This window comes from Gossypium hirsutum, chromosome D10, assembly GCF_007990345.1.
Source record: "Gossypium hirsutum isolate 1008001.06 chromosome D10, Gossypium_hirsutum_v2.1, whole genome shotgun sequence".
In the NCBI taxonomy this organism is placed as follows: domain Eukaryota; kingdom Viridiplantae; phylum Streptophyta; class Magnoliopsida; order Malvales; family Malvaceae; genus Gossypium; species Gossypium hirsutum.
The window spans coordinates 38,555,189-38,576,099 of NC_053446.1; positions in this window are offsets into that span (position 1 = coordinate 38,555,189).

Below are 20,911 nucleotides of genomic sequence, written 5' to 3' on the forward strand. Positions count from 1 at the left end.
TTCACACCTAATGGCTATTGGGGTATTCAAGGTGCCATTTAAATTAACTAGGCTGTTCAGATAACCAAAGTAGCATCATTAAAGCATTCAAGAACCATGGCCAAATCTTTTGAGTCCCATTCAGCTCCCAAGACATCTCACTTAATTTCTAGCTGAATCTAGCCATTTTGAGCTATCCATTGACGTCCTCAATGCAAGAGAACCTTCAAAGAATCTGCTAAGAAGTTACATGGAAATTTTAGCTCATTAAAGGCTAAAATCAGATGACTATTCAGCTAGCCTTATGCTACACTATAAATAATGTATTGCTTGCTGGTTGTTGGAACTTTTTGCAACTTAATTGATATCTTGTTATTTTTGCGAGAACTACTTCTCTCAAATTTTGTTTTAAGACTTAGCTTGGCTTATCTGTTGTCAATGTCGTTAAACTTTGTCTGTTTCAAACATATCACTCAATTTGAGTGTGGCGTTCAACCCAAATCATACCATTGGTTCTTACCTCCCTAGGTAACGGGTCAAGGTCCCAATCCATCACAAATTCCACCTTAAGTGTCTTATAAACCTCGGGTCAACATTCATTATAGTGTTGGTTCAGTTTCGGACTTAAGCCATTTCCTTCTATTCCATCCCAAACCATTTTTATTTCATTATTTCTTTGAACACCAAACCTTTTTATCATCCTAAACTTTTCCATTCGAGCCTATTATTGTTATCCCAATTCCATACTTAGCCAACTTCCCAAATTCAGCAACATAAACGAACGATACTTCTTGTTTAACGATCGTACATACAAACAACTCGAAACACTCCACCGAACTGGGATGGGATCACTATGGGATGTTCGTAAGGTAGTACTAAAATTTCAGTAAGAAATTTCGAGTAAAAGTTGAGCTCTAGTAGCTAAAGGAGTCAAATAGCTATGGAACCTTAAGTTAAAAGACTTAAATGGTAATTAGACTATTTAAGTAGTAAGTCGATGTACATGGCATGGTTTTATTAAAATTTTAATGGTTTTAAAAGGTTAAATTAGTCACTTAGTAATTAAAAAGTAAATTAAATAATAAACGATAAGAAAACATTGTCATCTTCATCTTTTGCTAATTAGAAAAACCTAAAAAACGCCATTGGAGGAAAAGGGGGTACTCAGCCAAGCAATCCTTGTGTGCATGGTATGTAATTTTCCCCCCTTTTTCATGGTTTTTATGTTTTTGAAGTCGTTTTAGGTTAATCTAACTAGCTTGAGGAATAATTTGTAAAATTGTTAAAGGTTGAGGGTGATGTCATGAATGTTCTTGAATAATTTTTTATTTTTAATGCTAGATTATGACTCTTTGTTTTTGAATAAACAAGTTTTGCTAGGTGAGTTTTGATGAAATTTGTATTTAGGGATTGATTTGTAAAAAAGGTAAAATTTATGTTAGATTTATGAAATAAGGGTTTATTTTTAGTTAATATAAGTCCCTAATAAACTTGTTTAGCTTGAATGGGGATTAAATGTTTAGATTTCAATTTATGAGCTTAAGGACTAAATATTAAAAAGTTAAAATGCTAGGGGTAAAATAGTAATTTTGCATAAAAATAAATTATGGATTAAATTGATATATAGAAGTACTAATTGAATGAAACTACTGTTTTACATCTTGAATGGATAAAAAGAGTTCGTTATATGCTTATTTTTAGTTTAATTGAATACCTCATTAGTGATTAATCTTTGAATTCCATTAATAACTATGTTTTAATATAGATGTATATTATTATTCAGACTTCGTGCCGACCAGGATTTCTGCCTCGTACCGCTGTTATTCGGGCTTTCTACCTAGCAGGCTTTGTGCCGGTCTTATTCGGGCTTTCTGCCTAGCAGGCTTTGTGTTAGTGTTATTCAAGCTTGTGCCTAGCAGGCTTTGTGCCGGTGTATTAAAAGTTAGCATCCATTTGAAAAGTTGTAGTTGATAACAAATGATTCTATTATCGAAATTATTAAGCTCTCTTGTGCTTATTAGTTTGATTTCATTTTGTAGAACTCTTGGAAACGTTTCTTTGCTTGGATCGAGTCAGAAGCTCACACACTATCATTATCATCTCGGTAGTCATTTTGGTTCTTGCTGTAGTTAGTTAAAGTTTCATGTATTAGAAAAGGTTCTTAGTAATACGATATTTTGGTGAATATGTAAATATTAAAAGTTGATATGTTTATGCTTGTTGATATTGAATGGTATTTGAATTGGTGTTGCATACTAGGTAAGCCATTTTGAACAATTATATGTAGATGATGTATAAGCTTTTTGGTGCAAGTGTTGGAGTATGAATGCTTCAATTGTGTATCTGTAGTAGCTTAGTAAGCAATGAGATATGATGCTTGATTTGTGTTAGGTTTTTGGTATGTTTAGATAAGATATGGTTGAATGAATTTAAGGTGCCTTATTGGCATATTGGTTGGATGGATTTATGGTCTATTGAATTGGTTGTTTCATGCATGATTTGGTATGTTTTTTATGCCTTGAATTTGGGTACAAAATGCCTATAGGTATATGTTTGGGTTGGTGATGAAAATGGCTTGAATTTGGCCAATTTCATGTCCACACGGCCAAAGACACGAGCGTGTGTCTCAGTTGTGTGTGACACACGGCCATGCGACACGGTCATGTGTCCCCTGTAGGTTTTAAAAGAATTCAAGTCAAGTAGTTACACGGCCTGGCACACAGGCGTGTAAAGCCATTTTGAGTGTTACACGGCCTGACATATGGGCATGTGAAGCCATTTCGCGTGTTACACGGCCTGGCACACGGAGTTTGACTTGGCCGTGTGACCCAATTTTGAAAGTTATGGGAACAGACACAGGTTGAGATAGGGCTGTGTGTCCCTATTTCGATTGTTACATGACCTGAGACATAGGTGTGTGTCTCAACCGTGTGAGTCACACGGCCTAGCCACACGGCCGTGTGACCCCTACTGTTCAAATTTTTCAACTTTTTCTTAAATGTTCCAAATGTTTTCGATTTAGTCCCGATTCATTTCTACTATGTTTCTAAAGCCTCGAGGGCTCAATTAAGGGATGTTATGCAGGCATATCAACAATGATTCATATGATTATGTTGAGTATAGAAATGTATGTTCTAAAGATACATTTTTATAGTAATGCTCTGTAACTCTATTCCGCTGATGGAATACTGGAATCAGAGCTATGATTTAGTTGGTTCTTGGACTGAATGTAGCACTATAGAGTTTAAAAATACATGCCACTTGACTAACCGATTATAGTGTGATAGCTTTTTGATGCGGCCACGCCCTAGAGTGCACCTAGCTCGAGCAAAGACCAATTGGAGCTGCCATAAGGTCCTATCACACGAGCTCGATCCAAGCTATTCAAAGAGGCCATGTTGGTCTTAGTCAACCAAGTGTGGGGTGAGACGTTGGCTGGACACATTGAGATAGCTTGGACCAGCTCCACAATATCACCTTGCAACCTCTTGCAAGCCGAAATTATCTCAAACTTAGCTCCTTGAGCTTAATTCAGCTCAACTTAACTCAATTGAGCTCATTCCTATCCTTTTAATTCTTGCATTTTTTTATTTACTGGAATAAAATAGATGTCTGATTTTATTATTAAGTGTTTAATTTGTCTTATTTTAATACAAGTTTTTAATATGTCATAACCTAATACATGTTATTAATTTGTCCTAGACTAAAACATGTTTTTATTATGTCCTAGCTGCTACCAATTTAATGTGTTCAAATTCAATTTAATTTGTTGAATTAATTTGGTGCAGGCACATGCTTTGGACAGCTTTAATGCTAGGTGTTGATGGTTTAGCTCTTCAAAATACCTTTTCATGTACAACAAAAGACAAATGAATAGCTGCTGCTTTATTTCTCCAATTTCGACCGTCTATGTTGTAACACCCCAAACCCGAGGCCGTCGCCGGAGTCGAACACGAGGTGTTAACAGACTTCAAACCACTTAAAAAAATTTCCCAGACAAGCTGTCAGTCTGCGTACTAGTCGCTTTAAAAATCCTATCTTGAGTTCTGAAACTCGAAATCCAGATCCGTAAATTTTCCCTGAAACTAGACTCATATGTCCATCTACGTATTTTTTTATAGAATTTTTGGTTGGGCCAATTAGTACAGTTTATTAGTCAAAGTCTCCCATGTTACAGGGATCGACTACACTGACCTTTGCGCATTACGACTTGGATATCTCCCTGCACAGAGCTTCAATACTGATGCCGTTTGTTTCTATAGAAACTAGACTAAGAGAGGAATCTATAAATATATGGCATGACTCCTAATTATCTCTGGTTAATTTATAATGAATTTCCAAAGTCGAAACAGAGAATCCAGAAACCGTTCTGGCCCTGTCTCACGAGAACCTAAATATCTCTTAACATACTGCCCATATGATTGTTTCGTTACTTTCCTATGAAAATAGATTCATCAAGGTTCGTTTACATAATTTATTAATTATTTAATTCCAATCCTACTATTTTTAGTGATTTTCCCAAAATCTACATCACTGCTGCTGCCAGCATCTGCCTTTAAGGTAGACTTTACCTATTTCATAGTTTCCATGATTCAACTAGCCCTTTTTGCATAAATAGCACAAATTATGATAGTGATTAACCATTCCATACCAAATGATTATAACATTATGCTCAAACATATATAAGCCATTTTCGCATGGCTATATACATTAACCAAAATATTCTTCCGCCACTAGTCTATTTTATACATGCCATGAGATAGTCCAAAACATAGCAGTACCAAACAGTGGATAGTGATAGTGTGACTAGTTGCTGACGATCCCCGAGCCTGTAGCTTCGCAATGAGATCTATAAAACAGAGGAAATAGAGTAAACGGAGTAAGCATTACAATGCTTAGTAAGTTTTAAGCAGTGTCAACAGATAACAATCAAATTATAACGTAGTTGTTCGTATTTTTATTTCACTCTTCCTTCGGGCATACCATCCCTTTACCGAATATGCACATCTCATCATATACAATAGGCAGATAAACTTTCACATAAAAGTGAGCTCATGTGACATAGATATATCGTATGATTTCACATCACCTCTCACACTGATCCGATGTCACATAATCATAGGAATAGTCTCATAGATTGCTCTCGTATGCATCACATAACTACCTTATGATTTAGTGCAAATCAAGCTCACATATAAACTTGGAGTACATACCTGTTTAACCTTTCGCATTGAATATATTTATAAGCAATTCTTATTACGAAGTCTTACCCGGACATAATCTCCACACGAAATTATCGGGTCTTACCCGGATATAGTACGAGCACGAAGCTTACGGACATTAATCAGTGATAATATTCTCGCATAAAGCCTGCGGGGTTTTAACCCGGATATAGTACTGACACAAATGCCCTTCGGGACTTATCACATTTATGCACTTTCACATCCATCACGTTGGCCACTCGGCCCCGTCACATATATACACTTTCACATTCATCACATCGGCCATTAGGCCTTATCACATATATACACTTTCACATTCATCACATCGGCCATTAGGCCTTATTACATATATACACTTTCACATTCATCACATCGGCCATTAGGCCTTATCACATATATACACTTTCACATTCATCACATCGGCTATTAGGCCTTATTTAGGCCTTATCACACATATACACTTTCACATTCATCACATCGGCTATTAGGCCTTATCACACATATACACTTTCACATTCATCACATCGGCTATTAGGCCTTATCACACATATACACTTTCACATTCATCACATCGGCCATTAGGCCTTACTATCATTTCATATTCGAATACTCATAAACTTACAATATCACGATTTAGAATTCAAGTATGGGTTTAATCAATAGCTTATGAGCAACTAAAACAAGTTTATCAAGGTTCACAACATAATCTCAAATTCAGCACAAGCTGTTTTTCCTGAGCAATAGTCACTAAATTATTTATAACTGGAGCTACAAAACTCCAAATCACTTTCCGTTAATTTTTCCTGAATATAGACTCGTATATCTTCCATCCATAAAATTTCCAGAATTTTAGGTTTGGCCAATCAATACCAGATTTTTCTTAAAGTTTCCCCTGTTTCACTGTTTGACTAATCTGACCACTCTTCACTACGAATCAAATTTCTCATTTTACTGAATTTAAAATGTGTTGTATTTGATTTCATTTGAAACTAGACTCATTAAGGAGTCTAAGCATATAAATTTTATCTTATAACCATTTTTGTACAATTTATAATGATTTTCTAAAAACAGAACAGAGGATTACAGTGTCATTCTGCGCTGTCTCACACAACTTTAAGTATCTCATTATCGGAAATTCCTTTGCTTACACGGTTTCTTTTATAAGAAACTAGACTCATTAAGCTTTAATTTCATGTCTCATTAAGCCTCTAATTCAAATCCATAAATTTATGGTGATTTTCTAAAGTCACGTTACTGCTGCTGTCCTAAGCAGACTATTTCAAATTACCCTTGAATTCCCAAGCTCAAACACTTAAGAACTTACCATTTGAGCTTAGAACATATCATGGCCACATCATATCTTATTAAATCAACTCATCATGTCCTATTATAATTGAATTTACTCAACGTTTAATCACTTAAAACTTACCTCGGATGTGGTCGAACAATTTCGGCGGCTATTCGATCACTTTTTCCTTTCCCTTGTTGGACGCCTCTCCTTTAGAGTCTTGAGCTTAAACAAATAAATTAACTCATTTAACCGCTTTGCGACATATATTGTTATCCACATTTTAATGATTTTATGACATACGAAACGACATGGTAAAATTTTCATCTTGCTACTTTATGTTCTTAGCTATTCGGCTAATAACCTCATGCAATTACCATACTATCAATAATCTAATCACACATGCATATGCATACTTGGACATTCGGTAATCATCTTTGCTAATTTTAAACTCAACATCACATAAGCTCCCAAGTGATGGCCGAATGCTTCATTTGTTACCCAACTAACCATTCAACAACCTCAACCTCATTACCACCCTTTTATGCCTAATTTGATGTGATCTCAATCGCATCATGTTGTGGCACCACTCGTTGCTATCATGATTGGCCTAAACACGAGGGCCCCAAGTGCAAGATGAAGCTCAATCTCAGCTCAACAAGCTCAATCTTAGTTTTTCCCAGCTCGATTTAGCTCACATGAGCTTAATTTAGCTTACTTTAGCTCGTTTGAGCTTGGCTTAAGTTTATTTCAACTCATTTATTTTAATGTCTGAATAAATTAAGTAATTTATTAATTTAGCTTAAATTACTACAGCTCATAATTATGTTTTGACTTATTACATGTTTTAAATGTGTCTTGGCCGAATTTAATATGTCTTGTTAAGACTTTATTAAATTTGTCTAATTTAATTTATGTTTAATTAGTGTGTCTAAATTATATTAATGTTTGTTCAGCTAAATTTTATGTGATTTAATTTTGGTTCATGTGTTTTTGTAGGTGAGCTGAATTTGGAGAGTAATTAAACAAGGTTCATGCATGATAGGTTCAATGTATGGGAGTGTGCATGCACAATTGAGGTTCAATGGATGGCATTTAAAGGAGCACATGCATTTGGGACGTTCATGCAAGAGGGAGTTGCTGAAAGTTCATGTATTTGAAGATTCATGGATCATATTTATGGGGGGAAAATACATGGGACGTTTCATGCATGATTCATGCATTTTCAAGATGACCATTCAAGTATTTTAGGCACATTAATGCCTCATTCAGCCAAGGGAGATGTAGGATCATTAAAGAGTTGCACATTCATGGAATTATGGAGATTCTTCAAGGCTAAGGATGCATGAATGCATCAAGTGAAGCATCATGATGGTTCGGCCAATTCATGTACCATCTTCAAGCATGAACTGGATTTTAATGCTATTTGTGTGAACATGTTAAATACCTGTGTGAACAGAATTTAAGTTAGTGTGAACAACATAGATGCCGAATATCAATAGGCATTTTAGGCTTATAAATAGCTTACTTGTTTATTGTAAAAGGTTACAGAATTTGATTATTGAAAACTTGATTGTGAGGTTTCCTCCTATCCTATTTCGTTCGAGTCTCGAAGCGACTTATCTAGCTTGCTAGTGGTGTCAATCCGAACTCCATTGAACTTATCACCGAATCGGTGTGGCGTTCAACCATCTTCCTATACCTTTGGTTCTTACCTCCATATAGGTAACGGGTCAAGGTCCGCTTCTATCCTTCATCAAAATTCACCTTAAGCAATATAAGACTCGGGGCAATACTTTACATAGTATTGAATCGTTCTTAATACTTAAGTTCATTTTTTTCATCTCCATCCTATTTATTAAATATAAACTTTATTTTTTTTATTAAACCGAACCTACAAAATATCCGAATTTAGCCTATCTTTTGAACCCTTTTAAAAGTCTTCCGCTTAAACTGAAAACAATCTTCATCTTAAAACAATTTCGAACGAACTTCTCGTTGACGATCGGGCAATCAAGTGAATCGACTCAATCAACCGAGCCGGATCACATCATTTGGTATCAGAGCTTGCAAAACGAGGAGCACCGACATTCGTAATAAGGCCGCAAGTAGGTTCGAAACGTGAAAAAAAAATCAAAAAAAAATTTTGAGTTGTAATTTTTTTTCCCTTGTATTTAGCTTACTATTGTATTGGAGTAACAAAAAAAATCAAAAAAAAATTCGAAAAAAAAATTGATTGAAAAAAAAAATTCAAAAAAAAAAGTGAAAAAAAAAATCGAGCAAAAAAAAAAGGTGACCAAAAAAAAATCAAGTTAAAAAAAGTGAAAAGTCTTGCGAGTTTTTATTTTTATTTTTTCTCTCTTATTTGCTCCGATCATCAAGTTTCCCTTCCTACCATTATTTACCCATCCCAACGCCACACTTAGTCTTGATTTTATTTTGTTTAGCCTACCTTACACCCACATCATTCCTTTGTAACCTATTTTGAAACCGACCCTCAAGCAGCAAATTAAGTCTATCGAGACGAATTACGAAATTGTGAGACGAGGTCGAGAGGTAAAAGGCACGTGTGTTTTACATCAAAGAAAAAGCCTAGAAGAGTGTAAACACGAGTGGAGTGCTATCCAATTTCCATTGTGAGTGAAACGTGAGATTTTTGTGGTGAGGTATTTACTTTCTATTTTATTTTAATCATTTTAAAAAAAAAAAAATCATGTCACAAGAATTTTCCGAATCAGATTTCCAATATTTGAAGCAAGAGATACGTAGAATTGTGAAATCAAATTTTGATAAATTGCATGATAGATTGGATCGAATAGAGACAAGAGCCCAACAAAAGCAAATTTCATCGAGTCATGAGACGGAGTTAAGATCATCCCGACGACACTACTCGACAAGAGACTCTTATCAAGACATTTATTCAACAAGGCATTCGAGACCAAGAGAAGCAAACTCTGAGTTTGAGTCCTTCCGAGATGATAAACGAAAAAGTAAACGTGTCTTTACAAGTGCCTCAATTTATTCATCTACAAAGGATTATTTACGAAGAGGCGAACGTGCTTCAAGAGTGTCAAAGTACTCGGCTACGGAAGATCTATCACAAAGAGAAGATTGCCATTTGTGTGAAGAACCCTTTTCTTATTCTCAACAAAAGGTTTCTCTTTTTGATGATTTATACTTTTGTAATGAAATCGAAACATCATGTGAAAAAGAAAAAGAGTGTGAGCGAGAAAATGAAAAAGAAAAAGAAATGAAAGAAAAAGAAGATGAGTGTGAGATAGAAAAGAAAATTGAAAATGAGATTGAGAATAAAAACGAGTGCGAAAAAGAAAAGGAAACCGAAAAAGAGAGTGAGATTGAAGGAAGAAACGAGAGTGAAGAAGAAAGGAGTGTTGTTACTAACCATCCTATGAATTTTCCTTGTTTTGTTTCTACTTTTCAGGTTTCTCAAAATCCCATCGATCAATTTCAACTTCAATATTTTTCTAAGGAGAAACGATTTCGATTAGTCGAGAAAGGTAAGATCGTAGATGACCCTAGTCCACAAGTGCTTAAAGGTAAGCCATGTAAGGGATCTACTGTATTTGAGTCTTCCCAATCTTACTTGATTCTTGATGACGAGATTAGCAAAGACTTAGTTTGTGAGAAAGTTTTTCATCTTGATCTGATTGGAAATCGTAATTTGATTGTTGATAAATGTGTTTTACATAGTAATGTGAAATATCTTTCTGCTCATGAGCCTATCATTGTCAAGATTGATCAAGAAGTAAGTCCAGGTAAGCCCGAACAAAATTTGGGATTGTGTGATGAAAAGTTGACATCTAATCTGTGTGCTTGTGATGATCATGTGAATTATCTAAATTGTGGTGTGAACTTTTCTTGTTTACGTGTGCGAATGAAATATGAAGGATTTGATTGCTCAAATGTATGTATGCCTAACTCCTATTTGCTTGACATGTGTGAAGTCTTGGTGAAGAAGAAATTTTTGTTGCGTTGCGAAACGATCAATGAAAATCGCGTTTTTAAACCCGGGATATACATTCCTAAGTTAACGTCAAGCCAAGCAAGAGGAAGCTTTGTTTTTGACCCCGGAGATTATTATTCTTTGTTCTTGTTAAAAGGGTTTGGATTTTGCAATTTTGATTTTCGAGATTATGCTTTTCGACTGACTTGTGATTTAGGTTTGTGTCCATTGGAGAAAAAGGTAAGAACGGTTTTTACTTTTGATCCCGGCACTGGTTCATTGGTTCAATTTTTGCATAAGATCTTAAGAAGACCTTTTGAACTTATAAACCATGGTGTCACTAATCTATTTAATTTTTGTGTAGGTGACACTTCGAAGTGGTTCCCTCCTAAAGAGGGAGGGTATAAACATAAATTGTGTCCTACTCAAGGCATGTCTGATTTGCAGGTTTTTGGGAGCAACTATGTCAATTCCATCGACAAAGGGGCTGGTGACGATGTAAAATTTTTTTTGAGAAAATGGCCCGATTTGAGGACAAATCGTCTTCAAGAGGGAGGGTATGATGTGATCTCAATCGCATCATGTTGTGGCACCACTCGTTGCTATCATGATTGGCCTAAACACGAGGGCCCCAAGTGCAAGATGAAGCTCAATCTCAGCTCAACAAGCTCAATCTTAGTTTTTCCCAGCTCGATTTAGCTCACATGAGCTTAATTTAGCTTACTTTAGCTCGTTTGAGCTTGGCTTAAGTTTATTTCAACTCATTTATTTTAATGTCTGAATAAATTAAGTAATTTATTAATTTAGCTTAAATTACTACAGCTCATAATTATGTTTTGACTTATTACATGTTTTAAATGTGTCTTGGCCGAATTTAATATGTCTTGTTAAGACTTTATTAAATTTGTCTAATTTAATTTATGTTTAATTAGTGTGTCTAAATTATATTAATGTTTGTTCAGCTAAATTTTATGTGATTTAATTTTGGTTCATGTGTTTTTGTAGGTGAGCTGAATTTGGAGAGTAATTAAACAAGGTTCATGCATGATAGGTTCAATGTATGGGAGTGTGCATGCACAATTGAGGTTCAATGGATGGCATTTAAAGGAGCACATGCATTTGGGACGTTCATGCAAGAGGGAGTTGTTGAAAGTTCATGTATTTGAAGATTCATGGATCATATTTATGGGGGGAAAATACATGGGACGTTTCATGCATGATTCATGCATTTTCAAGATGACCATTCAAGTATTTTAGGCACATTAATGCCTCATTCAGCCAAGGGAGATGTAGGATCATTAAAGAGTTGCACATTCATGGAATTATGAAGATTCTTCAAGGCTAAGGATGCATGAATGCATCAAGTGAAGCATCATGATGGTTCGGCCAATTCATGTACCATCTTCAAGCATGAACTGGATTTTAATGCTATTTGTGTGAACATGTTAAATACCTGTGTGAACAGAATTTAAGTTAGTGTGAACAACATAGATGCCGAATATCAATAGGCATTTTAGGCTTATAAATAGCTTACTTGTTTATTGTAAAAGGTTACAGAATTTGATTATTGAAAACTTGATTGTGAGGTTTCCTCCTATCCTATTTCGTTCGAGTCTCGAAGCGACTTATCTAGCTTGCTAGTGGTGTCAATCCGAACTCCATTGAACTTATCACCGAATCGGTGTGGCGTTCAACCATCTTCCTATACCTTTGGTTCTTACCTCCATATAGGTAACGGGTCAAGGTCCGCTTCTATCCTTCATCAAAATTCACCTTAAGCAATATAAGACTCGGGGCAATACTTTACATAGTATTGAATCGTTCTTAATACTTAAGTTCATTTTTTTCATCTCCATCCTATTTATTAAATATAAACTTTATTTTTTTTTATTAAACCGAACCTACAAAATATCCGAATTTAGCCTATCTTTTGAACCCTTTTAAAAGTCTTCCGCTTAAACTGAAAACAATCTTCATCTTAAAACAATTTCGAACGAACTTCTCGTTGACGATCGGGCAATCAAGTGAATCGACTCAATCAACCGAGCCGGATCACATCATAATTATCTAAGTCAAGATAAGATCATCAACATGCCTAACTATAGCCGAATGTGCAACATTAATCTATCATTTCTATCTCATTTAACATTTAACATTTACCACATATTGATTCACCAAACTCTCCATCTATTCATGCTCTCATATTCGGTCACCCATACCCATACTAACCATATAACTAATTAATCCTAGGGTTAAACACAAGTGCAATATTGAAGCACCATGGCCGAACCTTCATGAAGTTGCTAAGACCCCTCATTTCTACTCCTCACACACTCTCACATCCAAACCTTTTTATTAAACACTCAATCTCAATCATCTTCATGCCTCATCACCACAACATCAAAACACCAACCAAGAAAGACAACACCCATGGCCGAATATCATCTCCATCACATAGCAAGATTTAGACCATGGGCTAGGTAGAACTCAAACTAACAACTAAAACATGCATGCATCTCATGGAACATCATCAAACATACCTTAGTCTAGTTACATGCATGGCCGAATCTCTTCAACCTTTCTTCTTCCTTCCTCCTTCAAATTTTCGGCCAAGGTGTTAAAGGATGAACACCCTTTCTTTCTTTTTTTTCTTTGTCTAGTTACGGCAAATGGAGGGGGGGTGGATGAGACAACTTTGTTTTCATCACCCCTCCCTTTTCATTACTTAATTACTAACCCTTTATTTATTCTTTCTAACATAACACACTAAGCCAACATGTTCCCAACATGTTTCCACCCATAGCATGGCCGGCCACTAGCTCAAATTTTGGGTAATTTGACATGCAAACCCATCATTTTCATAACATGCATTAATAGGCCACTTCATATTTGCCTAGCACATTTCTAAATTTTCTCACATAAGTCCTATTTAATAAAATTCACTTACAATTAACAAAATTCAAACATGAAATTTTCACACATGCATATATACATATAATAGACATAAAATATTATATTCAATTATTTCTGCAACTCGGTTTAGCGGTCCCGAAACCACTTCCCGACTAGGGTCAAATTAGGGGTGTCACAACTCTTCCCCCCTTTAGGGATTTTCGTCCCCGAAAATTTCTACCGATGCATAGTTTAGGATAATGTCCATTTATTGAATTATATTCATATAAACATTAGCTCATCGATGGCAATTGTAATTCATTATTGATTTCGCATCGATCTGTAAAATCATTTTCTTATCTTAAAACAAATACATAAACATTTCTACAAGTATGCACATATATCTCATTTTCTTGATTTCATAAGTAATAATCACTTAATTTAATTCACAATTGCATCTCAAACACATATTAAGCACATATTAATATGTATAATTCACATCATCAACCCACATATTTGTAACCCATGTTTTCATTCATAAATAAGCTGTAACCTAACCGAAAGTACACATATACTCAAACATCCCAATAAATATCCTTTATAACTTTATCACATCTCAATATTCAACTTAACTCATTTCCAAAAGAAAAGTCAACTTCCTCGTACCTGAAGATTTAGTTCATTTAGCACATTAAATCATAGTTAATGTTACCCGTATACAGTCGAATAGGCATAAAGCCTAATATAATACTCTGGCATGAGATTTATTCTAGCGCATAACTCGTATATCCAAAATTATCAACATTCATCAAAAATTCTTTCAAACTTTCGAATGTCGAAACTTAATCAAAATAATTTCTTGAACAAGATTAACAAAATAGTGTCCATTCAGCAATAGCACATATAGCTCTTACAATGCCATATCCTAGATATGGTCCTACATATTCTCACATATCGAGCCGATGCCATGTCCCAGACATGGTCTTACACACTATCTCAAATCAATGCCTTCGTCCCAAACGAGGTCTTACATGAATTCCACTTCACACACTTAGTGCCCACTGACCGATCTCGCACTCATAGTGCTCAGTTAAAGGAATTCGCACACACACAGTGCCTCTAATTATTCACATACATAGTGCTCTTATTCATTCATTAATACACATTGATGTGACTTAACCAAGTCTATAAACATCATGTATGTACACTTTTAAACATATCATCTCATTTAAATTTGAATTCGTATAGTAATGAATACTTAAACTTTGCTCAAATTACCGGCACGAAGCCTACTAGGCACGAAGGCCCGAATACACGTCACCAGCATGATTGCTCTTCGGGATTTAGCACGGATATATCACTAGCACGAATGCTCTTCGGAACTTAGCCCGGATACATCACTAGCATGAATGCTCTTCGGGACTTAGCCCAGATTTAGTAACTCGCACCAATGCCTTCGGATCTTAGTCCGGATATGGTCACTTAGCACAAAGCCTTCGGGACTTAGCCCGGACATCATTCGAATAACCATGCACATTTAACAATAAATCATGACACATTCGTATTTCATTTTCATTAGCAAAACTCAAACACAAGACACTTATCATTCTTGCAATTTCGGCTCAATAGCCACACACAAAGAGCATGATTTTGATTTGCTTAAAACATGATCTAATCAAATCATAATTTAAGCTCTATTACTCAAGAACTTACCCCTTTCCGCTGTCCGAAATCGACTTGGTAAGGTCGCACCCTTAATATAAATAATTGATAGAAAATATATATATAGTGGGTTTGCACACATAGTGCTTAATAATCAACCACGCACACTTAGTGCCATGTACTTTAAACTCGCACACTTAGTGCCATGCATTTCAAGCCCGCACACTTAGTGCCAATCTCACAACCGTGAACACTTAGTGCCAATCTCACAACCGTGAACACTTATTGCCCGCACACTTAGTGCCAATCTCACAACCGTGAACACTTATTGCCCGCACACTTAGTGCTGAAAACCAACCACTCTATACGCTTCACTGCCTTTTTACATTCGACAATTTCGTCTCTACATACATATACACATATAGCAATACACATTAGTATATCATTTACATTACTTGAATACAAACACAACATGCTTATCGACCATTCAACTTCCAGTTCCATAGCCACATACAAAAATCACATTTATAGTCATAACACTCCTTCAAAATTGCATCACTTATACCCTTATAATCCAATCCAAATCGAAATTCAAATACGAGTACATGATACGTACCTGATCAACTTAATAATTTAGGCATATCTAAATGAAGTTATATCGCAAATTCTCATAGTCAGAAGCTTGCTACAGCTCGATCGGGATCAAGATTCATTACAATGCAGCAAACACATTTTTAATAGCCAAAAATCATCACACTATCATTTTATCACTTTATGGCATGTATAAATAGACTCACGCGTGCCACGTTAGTCCTAGAATCGACTAAACCGTGGCTCTGATACCAATCAAATGTAACACCCGAACCCGAGGCCGTCGCCGGAGTCGAACACGAGGTGTTAACAGACTTCAAACCACTTAAAAAAATTTCCCAGACAAGCTGCCAGTCTGCGTACTAGTCGTTTTAAAAACATTATCTTGAGTTCTGAAACTCGAAATCCAGATCCGTAAATTTTCCCTAAAACTAGACTCATATACCCATCTACATATTTTTTTCTAGAATTTTTGGTCGGGCCAATTAGTACAGTTTATTAGTCAAAGTCTCCCATGTTACAGGTATCGACTACACTGACCTTTGCGCATTACGACTTGGATATCTCCCTGCACAGAGCTTCAATACTGATGCTGTTTGTTTCTATAGAAACTAGACTCAGAGAGGAATCTATACATATATGGAATGACTCCTAATTATCTCTGGTTAATTTATAATGAATTTCCAAAGTCGGAACAGGGAATCCAGAAACCGTTCTGGCCCTGTCTCACAAGAACCTAAATATCTCTTAATATACTGTTCATATGATCGTTTCGTTACTTTCCTATGAAAATAGATTCATCAAGGTTCGTTTACATAATTTATTCATTATTTAATTCCAATCCTACTATGTTTAGTGATTTTCCCAAATCTACATCACTGCTGCTGCCAGCATCTGCCTTTAAGGTAGACTTTACCTATTTCATAGTTTCCATGATTCAACTAGCCCTTTTTGCATAAATAGCACAAATTATGATAGTGATTAACCATTCCATACCAAATGATTATAACATTATGCTCAAACATATATAAGCCATTTTCGCATGGCTATATACATTAACCAAAATATTCTTCCGCCACTAGTCTATTTTATACATGCCATGAGATAGTCCAAAACATAGCAGTACCAAACAGTAGATAGTGATAGTGTGACTAGTTGCTGACGATCCCCGAGCCTGTAGCTTCGCAATGAGATCTATAAAACAGAGGAAACAGAGTAAACGGAGTAAGCATTACAATGCTTAGTAAGTTTTAAGCAGTGTCAACAGATAACAATCAAATTATAACGTAGTTGTTCGTATTTTTATTTCACTCTTCCTTCGGGCATACCATCCCTTTACCGAATATGCACATCTCATCATATACAATAGGCAGATAAACTTTCACATAAAAGTGAGCTCATGTGACATAGATATATCGTATGATTTCACATCACCTCTCACACTGATCCGATGTCACATAATCATAGGAATAGTCTCATAGATTGCTCTCGTATGCATCACATAACTACCTTATGATTTAGTGCAAATCAAGCTCACATATAAACTTGGAGTACATACCTGTTTAACCGTTCGCATTGAATATATTTATAAACAATTCTTATTACGAAGTCTTACCCGAACATAATCTCCACACGAAATTATCGGGTCTTACCCGGATATAGTACGAGCACGAAGCTTACGGACATTAATCAGTGATAATATTCTCGCATAAAGCCTGCGGGTTTTAACCCGATATAGTACTGACACAAATGCCTTCGGACTTATCACATTTATGCACTTTCACATCCATCACGTTGGCCACTCGGCCCGTCACATATACACTTTCACATCATCAATCGGCCATTAGGCCTTATCACATATATACACTTTCACATTCATCACATCGGCCATTAGGCCTTATCACATATATATACTTTCACATTCATCACATCGGCTATTAGGCCTTATCACACATATACACTTTCACATTCATCACATCGGCTATTAGGCCTTATCACACATATACACTTTCACATTCATCACATCGGCTATTAGGCCTTATCACACATATACACTTTCACATTCATCACATCGGCCATTAGGCCTTACTATCATTTCATATTCGAATACTCATAAACTCACAATATCACGATTTAGAATTCAAGTATGGGTTTAATCAATAGCTTATGAGCAACTAAAACAAGTTTATCAAGGTTCACAACATAATCTCAAATTCAGCACAAGCTGTTTTTCCTGAGCAATAGTCACTAAATTATTTATAATTGGAGCTACAAAACTCCAAATCACTTTCCGTTAATTTTTCCTGAATATAGACTCGTATATCTTCCATCCATAAAATTTCCAGAATTTTAGGTTTGGCCAATCAATACCATATTTTTCTTAAAGTTTCCCCTGTTTCACTGTTTGACTAATCTGACCACTCTTCACTACGAATCAAATTTCTCATTTTACTGAATTCAAAATGTGTTGTATTTAATTTCATTTGAAACTAGACTCATTAAGGAGTCTAAGCATATAAATTTTATCTTATAACCATTTTTGTACAATTTATAATGATTTTCTAAAAACAGAACAGAGGATTACGGTGTCATTCTGCGCTGTCTCACACAACTTTAAGTATCTCATTATCGGAAATTCCTTTGCTTACACGGTTTCTTTTATAAGAACTAGACTCATTAAGCTTTAATTTCATGTCTCATTCAGCCTCTAATTCAAATCCATAAATTTATGGTGATTTTCTAAAGTCACGTTACTGCTGCTGTCCTAAGCAGACTATTTCAAATTACCCTTGAATTCCCAAGCTCAAACACTTAAGAACTTACCATTTGAGCTTAGAACATATCATGGCCACATCATATCTTATTAAATCAACTCATCATGTCCTATTATAATTGAATTTACTCAATGTTTAATCACTTAAAACTTACCTCGGATGTGGTCGAACAATTTCGGCGGCTATTCGATCACTTTTCCTTTCCCTTGTTGGACGCCTCTCCTTTAGAGTCTTGAGCTTAAACAAATAAATTAACTCATTTAACCGCTTTGCTACATATATTGGTATCCACATTTTAATGATTTATGACATACGAAACGACATGGCAAAATTTTCATCTTGCTACTTTATGTTCTTAGCTATTCGGCTAATAACCTCATGCAATTACCATACTATCAATAATCTAATCACACATGCATATGCATACTTGGACATTCGGTAATCATCTTTGCTAATTTTAAACTCAACATCACATAAGCTCCCAAGTGATGGCCGAATGCTTCATTTGTTACCCAACTAACCATTCAACAACCTCAACCTCATTACCACCTTTTATGCCTAATTATCTAAGTCAAGATAAGATCATCAACATGCCTAACTATAGCCGAATGTGCAACATTAATCTATCATTTCTATCTCATTTAACATTTAACATTTACCACATATTGATTCACCAAACTCTCCATCTATTCATGCTCTCATATTCGGTCACCCATACCCATACTAACCATATAACTAATTAATCCTAGGGTTAAACACAAGTGCAATATTGAAGCACCATGGCCGAACCTTCATGAAGTTGCTAAGACCCCTCATTTCTACTCCTCACACACTCTCACATCCAAACCTTTTTATTAAACACTCAATCTCAATCATCTTCATGCCTCATCACCACAACATCAAAACACCAACCAAGAAAGACAACACCCATGGCCGAATATCATCTCCATCACATAGCAAGATTAGACCATGGGCTAGGTAGAACTCAAACTAACAACTAAAACATGCATGCATCTCATGGAACATCATCAAACATACCTTAGTCTAGTTACATGCATGCCGAATCTCTTCAACCTTTCTTCTCCTTCCTCCTTCAAATTTTCGGCCAAGGTGTTAAAGGATGAACACCCTTTCTTTTTTTTTTCTTTGTCTAGTTACGGCAAATGGAGGGGGGTGGATGAGACAACTTTGTTTTCATCACCCCTCCCTTTTCATTACTTAATTACTAACCCTTTATTTATTCTTTCTAACATAACACACTAAGCCAACATGTTCCCAACATGTTTCCACCCATAGCATGGCCGGCCACTAGCTCAAATTTGGGTAATTTGACATGCAAACCCATCATTTTCATAACATGCATTAATAGGCCACTTCATATTTGCCTAGCACATTTCTAAATTTTCTCACATAAGTCCTATTTAATAAAATTCACTTACAATTAACAAAATTCAAACATGAAATTTTCACACATGCATATATACATATAATAGACATAAAATATTATATTCAATTATTTCTGCAACTCGTTTAGCGGTCCCGAAACCACTTCCCGACTAGGGTCAAATTAGGGGTGTCACAACTCTTCCCCCCTTTAGGGATTTTCGTCCCCGAAAATTTCTACCGATGCATAGTTTAGGATAACGTCCATTTATTGAATTATATCATATAAACATTAGCTCATCGATGGCAATTGTAATTCATTATTGATTTCGCATCGATCTGTAAAATCATTTTCTTATCTTAAAACAATACATAAACATTTCTACAAGTATGCACATATATCTCATTTCTTGATTTCATAAGTAATAATCACTTAATTTAATTCACAATTGCATCTCAAACACATATTAAGCACAATTAATATGTATAATTCACATCATCAACCACAATTTGTAACCCATGTTTCATTCATAAATAAGCTGTAACCTAACCGAAAGTACACATATACTCAAACATCCCAATAAATATCCTTTATAACTTTATCACATCTCAATATTCAACTTAACTCATTTCCAAAAGAAAAGTCAACTTCCTCGTACCTGAAGATTTAGTTCATTTAGCACATTAAATCATAGTTAATGTTACCCGTATACAGTCGAATAGGCATAAAGCCTAATATAATACTCTGGCATGAGATTTATTCTAGCGCATAACTCGTATATCCAAAATTATCAACATTCATCAAAAATTCTTTCAAACTTTCGAATGTCGAAACTTAATCAAAATAATTTCTTGAACAAGATTAACAAAATAGTGTCCATTCAGCAATAGCACATATAGCTCTTACAATGCCATATCCTAGATATGGTCCTACATATTCTCACATATCGAGCCGATGCCATGTCCCAGACATGGTCTTACACACTATCTCAATCAATGCCTTCGTCCCAAACGAGGTCTTACATGAATTCCACTTCACACACTTAGTGCCCACTGACCGATCTCGCACTCATAGTGCTCGGTTAAGGAATTCGCACACACACAGTGCCTCTAATTATTCACATACATAGTGCTCTTATTCATTCATTAATACACA